A 6881-nucleotide genomic window follows, 5' to 3' on the forward strand; every position below is an offset into this window, starting at 1 on the left:
CTCAGTGGTACAGCTGTAGAAACTTTTCATGATGCCAAACTTTTTCAACCAACTGTGTGTGTGTGTGTTTGGACCATTTTAAGTCTTCGGTGATTTGGACACTGAGGAACTTGCAGCTGTCTACCTGCTCCACTGCCGCCCCGTCGATGTGGATCTTAAAATGTGGGGATTACAGACTGGGACAAGGAGAGGTTGAAAATGATTGTGAATACCAAGGAGATAAGACTCAATAACTGTCCGAAACGTCAATAAACCTTTTTGTCCATCATTCTTGTGTATTTTGTTCCTCTTGAATTGCACTTTTTTATATTTGTACAGTACCAGTCAAAAGTTTGGACACACCTACTCAAAATAACACATATGGAATCACATAGTAACCAAAAAATTGTTAAACAAATCAAAATATAAGTTATATTGAGATTCTTCAAAGTAGCCACCCTTTGCCTTGATGACAGCTTCAAAGAGTTCCCACATATGCTGAGCACTTGTTGGCTGCTTTTCTTTCACACTGTGGTGCATTTCATCCCAAACCATCTCAATTGGGTTAAGGTTGGGTGATTGTGGAGACCAGGTCATCTGATGCAGCACTCCATCACTCTCATTGGTCAAATAGCCCTTACAAAGCCTGGAGGTGTGTTTTAGGACATCAACCTGTTGAAAAACAAATTATAGTCCCACTAAGCTCAAACCAGATTGGATGGCGTATCGCTGCAGAATTCTGTGGTAGCCATGCTGTTTAAGTGTACCTTGAATTTGAATAAATCACAGACAGTTTCACCAGCAAAGCACCCCCACACCATCACACCTCATACTCCATGTTTCACGGTGGCAACCACACTTGCGCAGATCATCTGTTTAGCTACTCTGTGTCTCACAAAGCAAGTCTCTTCTTCTTATTGGTGTCCTTCAGTAGTGGTTTCTTTGCAGTAATTCAACCATGAAGGCCTGATTCATGCAGTCTCCTCTGAACAGCTGATGTTGAGATGTGTATGTTACTTGAACTCTGTGAAGCATTTATTTGGGCTGCAATTTCTGAGGCTGGTGACTCTAATGAACGTATCCTCTGCAGCAGAGGTAACTCTGGGTCTTCCTTTTCTGTGGCAGTCCTCATGAGAGCCAGTTTCATAAAAGCGCTTGATTGTTTTTGCGACTGCACTTGAAGAAACTTTCAAACTTTTAAACTTGAAATGTTCCGTATTGACTGACCTTCATGTCTTAAAGTAATGATGGACTGTCATTTCTCTTTGCTTATTTGAGCTGTTCTTGTTATAATATGGACTTGGTCTTTTACCAAATAGGGCAATCTTCTGTATGCCAACCTTACCTTGTCACAACCCAACTGATTGGCTCAAACGCTTTAAGAAGGAAAGAAAATCCACAAATTAACTTTTAAGAAGGAACACCTGTTATTTGAAATGCATTCCAGGTGACTACCTCATGAAGCTGGTTGAGAGAATGCCAAGAGTGCAAAGCAGTCATCAAGGGAAAGGGCTATGTCCCACTTCTGAACTGTAACAGTCTTTGAGGGTGTGTTCCAGCTATGTCACACTTCTGAACTGTAACAGTCTTTGAGGGTGTGTTCCAGCTATGTCACACTTCTGAACTGTAACAGTCTTTGAGGGTGTGTTCCAGCTATGTCACACTTCTGAACTGTAACAGTCTTTGAGGGTGTGTTCCAGCTATGTCACACTTCTGAACTGTAACAGTCTTTGAGGGTGTGTTCCAGCTATGTCACACTTCTGAACTGTAACAGTCTTTGAGGGTGTGTTCCAGCTATGTCACACTTCTGAACTGTAACAGTCTTTGAGGGTGTGTTCCAGCTATGTCACACTTCTGAACTGTATCAGTCTTTGACTCAGCATAATATTGTTTTATCTCTGCAATTGTTTTGTATTTGTTTTGGGGGAAAGGGTTTATTATTATTGCGTTTTGTTGCCAACCTATTTTGCTACCTGACAACTTTACGGGTTTCACTTTTTAATTACCGTTCATATATTTATTTTTTCCTCGACTTTTTCACTCCGGACGCTTTATCTGGACACGATTCGTCAGGACCTCCAACAGCCGAAGCTAAGTAGTAACATTAACATGATGCCTTCTAATTGCAGCCGCTGTGCTCGCCTTACGGCGAGGATAGCTGTACTGCAAGCCCAGCTTCAGACGCAATCGTTAGGCAAGGGTAATTTCAGTGTAGGAAAGGATGAAACAGCGTCTGTGCCACCAGTAAGTACAGATAGTAGTATAAATCCCTGGCACAGTCCCCGCAGCCGGACAACTTTCTCACGGTTTCTGGTAGGAAATGCTGTAGGAACGCTCAACCGGTGTCGCTCATTCAGCAGACAGAAACTTTCAACCGGTTCTCCCCATTAAGCAGCGGGTCGGTGTCAGAGGCCGAGTCTTCTCTGGTCTCTACTCCTCCCGTTACGGGGTCTGAGACGAAGCTTCCCACCATTAGCTCTGACAAATTGAAAACTCTAGTCATTGGCGACTCCATTACCCGCAGTATTAGACTTAAAGCGAATCATCCAGCGATCATACACTGTTTACCCGGGGCAGGGCTACCGACGTTAAGGCTAATCTGAAGATGGTGCTGGCTAAAGCTAAAACTGGCGAGTGTAGAGAGTATAGAGATATTGTTATCCACGTCGGCACCAACGATGTTAGGATGAAACAGTCAGAGATCACCAAGCGCAACATAGCTTCTGCGTGCATATCAGCTAGAAAGATGTGTCGGCATCGAGTAATTGTCTCTGGCCCCCTCCCAGTTAGGGGAGTGATGAGCTCTACAGCAGAGTCTCACAACTCAATCGCTGGTTGAAAACTGTTTTCTGCCCCTCCCAAAAGATAGAATTTGTAGATAATTGGCCCTCTTTCTGGGACTCGCCCACAAACAGGACCAAGCCTGACCTGCTGAGGAGTGACGGACTCCATCCTAGCTGGAGGGGTGCTCTCATCTTATCTGCCAACATAGACAGGGCTCTAACTCCTCTAGCTCCACAATGAAATAGGGTGCAGGCCAGGCAGCAGGCTATTAGCCAGCCTGCCAGCATAGTGGAGTCTGCCACTAGCATAGTTAGTGTAGTCAGCTTAGCTATCACCATTGAGACCGTGTCTGTGCCTCGACCTGGGTTGGGCAAAACTAAACATGGCGGTGTTTGCCTTAGCAATCTCACTAGGATAAAGACCACCTCCATTCCTGTCATTACTGAAAGAGATCATGATACCTCACATCTCAAAATAGGGCTACTTAATGTTAGATCCCTTACTTCAAAGGCAATTATAGTCAATGAACTAATCACTGATCATAATCTTGATGTGATTGGCCTGACTGAAACATGGCTTAAGCCTGATGAATTTACTGTGTTAAATGAGGCCTCACCTCCTGGCTACACTAGTGACCATATCCCCCGTGCATCCCGCAAAGGCGGAGGTGTTGCTAACATTTATGATAGCAAATTTCAATTTACAAAAAAGAAAATGACGTTTTCGTCTTTTGAGCTTCTAGTCATGAAATCTATGCAGCCTACTCAATCACTTTTTATAGCTACTGTTTACAGGCCTCCTGGGCCATATACAGCGTTTCTCACTGAGTTCCCTGAATTCCTATCAGACCTTGTAGTCATTGCAGATAATATTCTAATCTTTGGTGACTTTAATATTCACATGGAAAAGTCCACAGACCCACTCCAAAAGGCTTTTGGAGCCATCATCGACTCAGTGGGTTTTGTCCAACATGTCTCTGGACCCACTCACTCTCACAGTCATACGCTGGACCTAGTTTTGTCCCATGGAATAAATGTTGTGGATCTTAATGTTTTTCCTCATAATCCTGGACTATCAGACCACCATTTTATTACGTTTGCAATTGCAACAAATAATCTGCTCAGACCCCAACCAAGGAACATCAAAAGTCGTGCTATAAATTCACAGACAACACAAAGATTCCTTGATGCCCTCCCAGACTCCCTCTGCCTACCCAAGGACGCCAGAGGACAAAAATCCGTTAACCACCTAACTGAGGATCTCAATTTAACCTTGCGCAATACCTAGATGCAGTTGCACCCCTAAAAACTAAAAAAATGTCTCATAAGAAACTAGCTCCATGGTACACAGAAAATACCCGAGCTCTGAAGCAAGCTTCCAGAAAATTGGAACGGAAATGGCGCCACACCAAACTGGAAGTCTTCCGACTAGCTTGGAAGGATGGTACCGTGCAGTACCGAAGAGCCCTTACTGCTGCTCGATCGTCCTATTTTTCTAACTTAATTGAGGAAAATAAGAACAATCCGAAATTCCTTTTTGATACTGTGGCAAAGCTAACTAAAAAGCAGCATTCCCCAAGAGAGGATGACTTGCACTTTAGCAGTGATAAATTCATGAACTTCTTTGAGGAAAAGATTATGATTATTAGAAAGCAAATTACGGACTCCTCTTTAAACCTGCGTATTCCTCCAAACCTCAGTTGTCCTGAGTCTGCACAACTCTGCCAGGACCTAGGATCAAGAGAGACGCTCAAGTGTTTTAGTACTATATCTCTTGACACAATGATGAAAATAATCATGGCCTCTAAACCTTCAAGCTGTATACTGGACCCTATTCCAACTAAACTACTGAAAGAGCTGCTTCCTGTGCTTGGCCCTCCTATGTTGAACATAATAAACGGCTCTCTATCCACTGGATGTGTACCAAACTCACTAAAAGTGGCAGTAATAAAGCCTCTCTTGAAAAAGCCAAACCTTGACCCAGAAAATATAAAAAACTATCGGCCTATATCAAATCTTCCATTCCTCTCAAAGATTTTAGAGAAGGCTGTTGCGCAGCAACTCACTGCCTTCCTGAAGACAAACAATGTATACGAAATGCTTCAGTCTGGTTTTAGACCCCATCATAGCACTGAGACGGCACTTGTGAAGGTGGTAAATGACATTTTGATGGCATCGGACCGAGGCTCTGCATCTGTCCTCGTGCTCCTAGACCTTAGTGCTGCTTTTGATACCATCGATCACCACATTCTTTTGGAGAGATTGGAAACCCAAATTGGTCTACACGGACATGTTCTGGCCTGGTTTAGGTCTTATCTGTCGGAAAGATATCAGTTTGTCGCTGTGAATGGTTTGTCCTCTGACAAATCAACTGTACATTTCGGTGTTCCTCAAGGTTCTGTTTTAGGACCACTATTGTTTTCACTATATATTTTACCTCTTGGGGATGTTATTCGAAAACATAATGTAAACTTTCACTGCTATGCGGATGACACACAGCTGTACATTTCAATGAAACACGGTGAAGCACCAAAATTGCCCTCGCTAGAAGCATGTGTTTCAGACATAAGGAAGTGGATGGCTGCAAACTTTCTACTATTAAACTCGGACAAAACAGAGATGCTTGTTCTAGGTCCCAAGAAACAAAGAGATCTTCTGTTGAATCTGACAATTAATCTTAATGGTTGTACAGTCGTCTCAAATAAAACTGTGAAGGACCTCGGCGTTACTCTGGACCCTGATCTCTCTTTTGAAGAACATATCAAGACCATTTCGAGGACAGCTTTTTTCCATCTACGTAACATTGCAAAAATCAGAAACTTTCTGTCCAAAAATGATGCAGAAAAATTAATCCATGCTTTTGTCACTTCTAGGTTAGACTACTGCAATGCTCTATTTTCCGGCTACCCGGATAAAGCACTAAATAAACTTCAGTTAGTGCTAAATACGGCTGCTAGAATCCTGACTAGAACCAAAAAATTTGATCATATTACTCCAGTGCTAGCCTCTCTACACTGGCTTCCTGTCAAAGCAAGGGCTGATTTCAAGGTTTTACTGCTAACCTACAAAGCATTACATGGGCTTGCTCCTACCTACCTCTCTGATTTGGTCCTGCCGTACATACCTATACGTACGCTACGGTCACAAGACGCAGGCCTCCTAATTGTCCCTAGAATTTCTAAGCAAACAGCTGGAGGCAGGGCTTTCTCCTATAGGGCTCCATTTTTATGGAACGGTCTGCCTACCCATGTCAGAGACGCAAACTCGGTCTCAACCTTTAAGTCTTTACTGAAGACTCATCTCTTCAGTGGGTCATATGATTGAGTGTAGTCTGGCCCAGGAGTGGGAAGGTGAACGGAAAGGCTCTGGAGCAACGAACCGCCCTTGCTGTCTCTGCCTGGCCGGTTCCCCTTTTTCCACTGGGATTCTCTGCCTCTAACCCTGTTACGGGGCTGAGTCACTGGCTTGCTGGGGCTCTCTCGTGCCGTCCCTGGGGGGGTGCGTCACCTGGGTGGGTTGATTCACTGTTGTGGTCGGCCTGTCTGGGTTTCCCCCCCCCCTTTGGGTTGTACCGTGTCGGAGATCTTTGTGGGCTATACTCGGCCTTGTCTCAGGATGGTAAGTTGGTGGTTGTAGATTTCCCTCTAGTGGTGTGGGGCTGTGCTTTGGCAAAGTGGGTGGGGTTATATCCTTCCTGTTTGGCCCTGTCCGGGGTGTCCTCGGATGGGGCCACAGTCTCCTGACCCCTCCTGTCTCAGCCTCCAGTATTTATGCTGCAGTAGTTTATGTGTCGGGGGCTAGGGTCAGTTTGTTTATCTGGAGTACTTCTCCTGTCCTATTCGGTGTCCTGTGTAAATCTAAGTGTGCGTTCTCTAATTCTCTCCTTCTCTCCTTCTTTCTCTCTCTCGGAGGACCTGAGCCCTAGAACCATGCCCCAGGACTACCTGACATGATGACTCCTTGCTGTCCCCAGTCCACCTGGCCATGCTGCTGCTCCAGTTTCAACTGGCCTGGGCCCTAGGACCATGTCCCAGGACTACCTGACATGAGGACTCCTTGCTGTCCCCAGTCCACCTGGCCATGCTCCTGCTCCAGTTTCAACTGTTCTGCCTTGCTATT

This window comes from Oncorhynchus gorbuscha, linkage group LG05 (genome assembly GCF_021184085.1).
Source record: "Oncorhynchus gorbuscha isolate QuinsamMale2020 ecotype Even-year linkage group LG05, OgorEven_v1.0, whole genome shotgun sequence".
Classification (NCBI taxonomy): domain Eukaryota; kingdom Metazoa; phylum Chordata; class Actinopteri; order Salmoniformes; family Salmonidae; genus Oncorhynchus; species Oncorhynchus gorbuscha.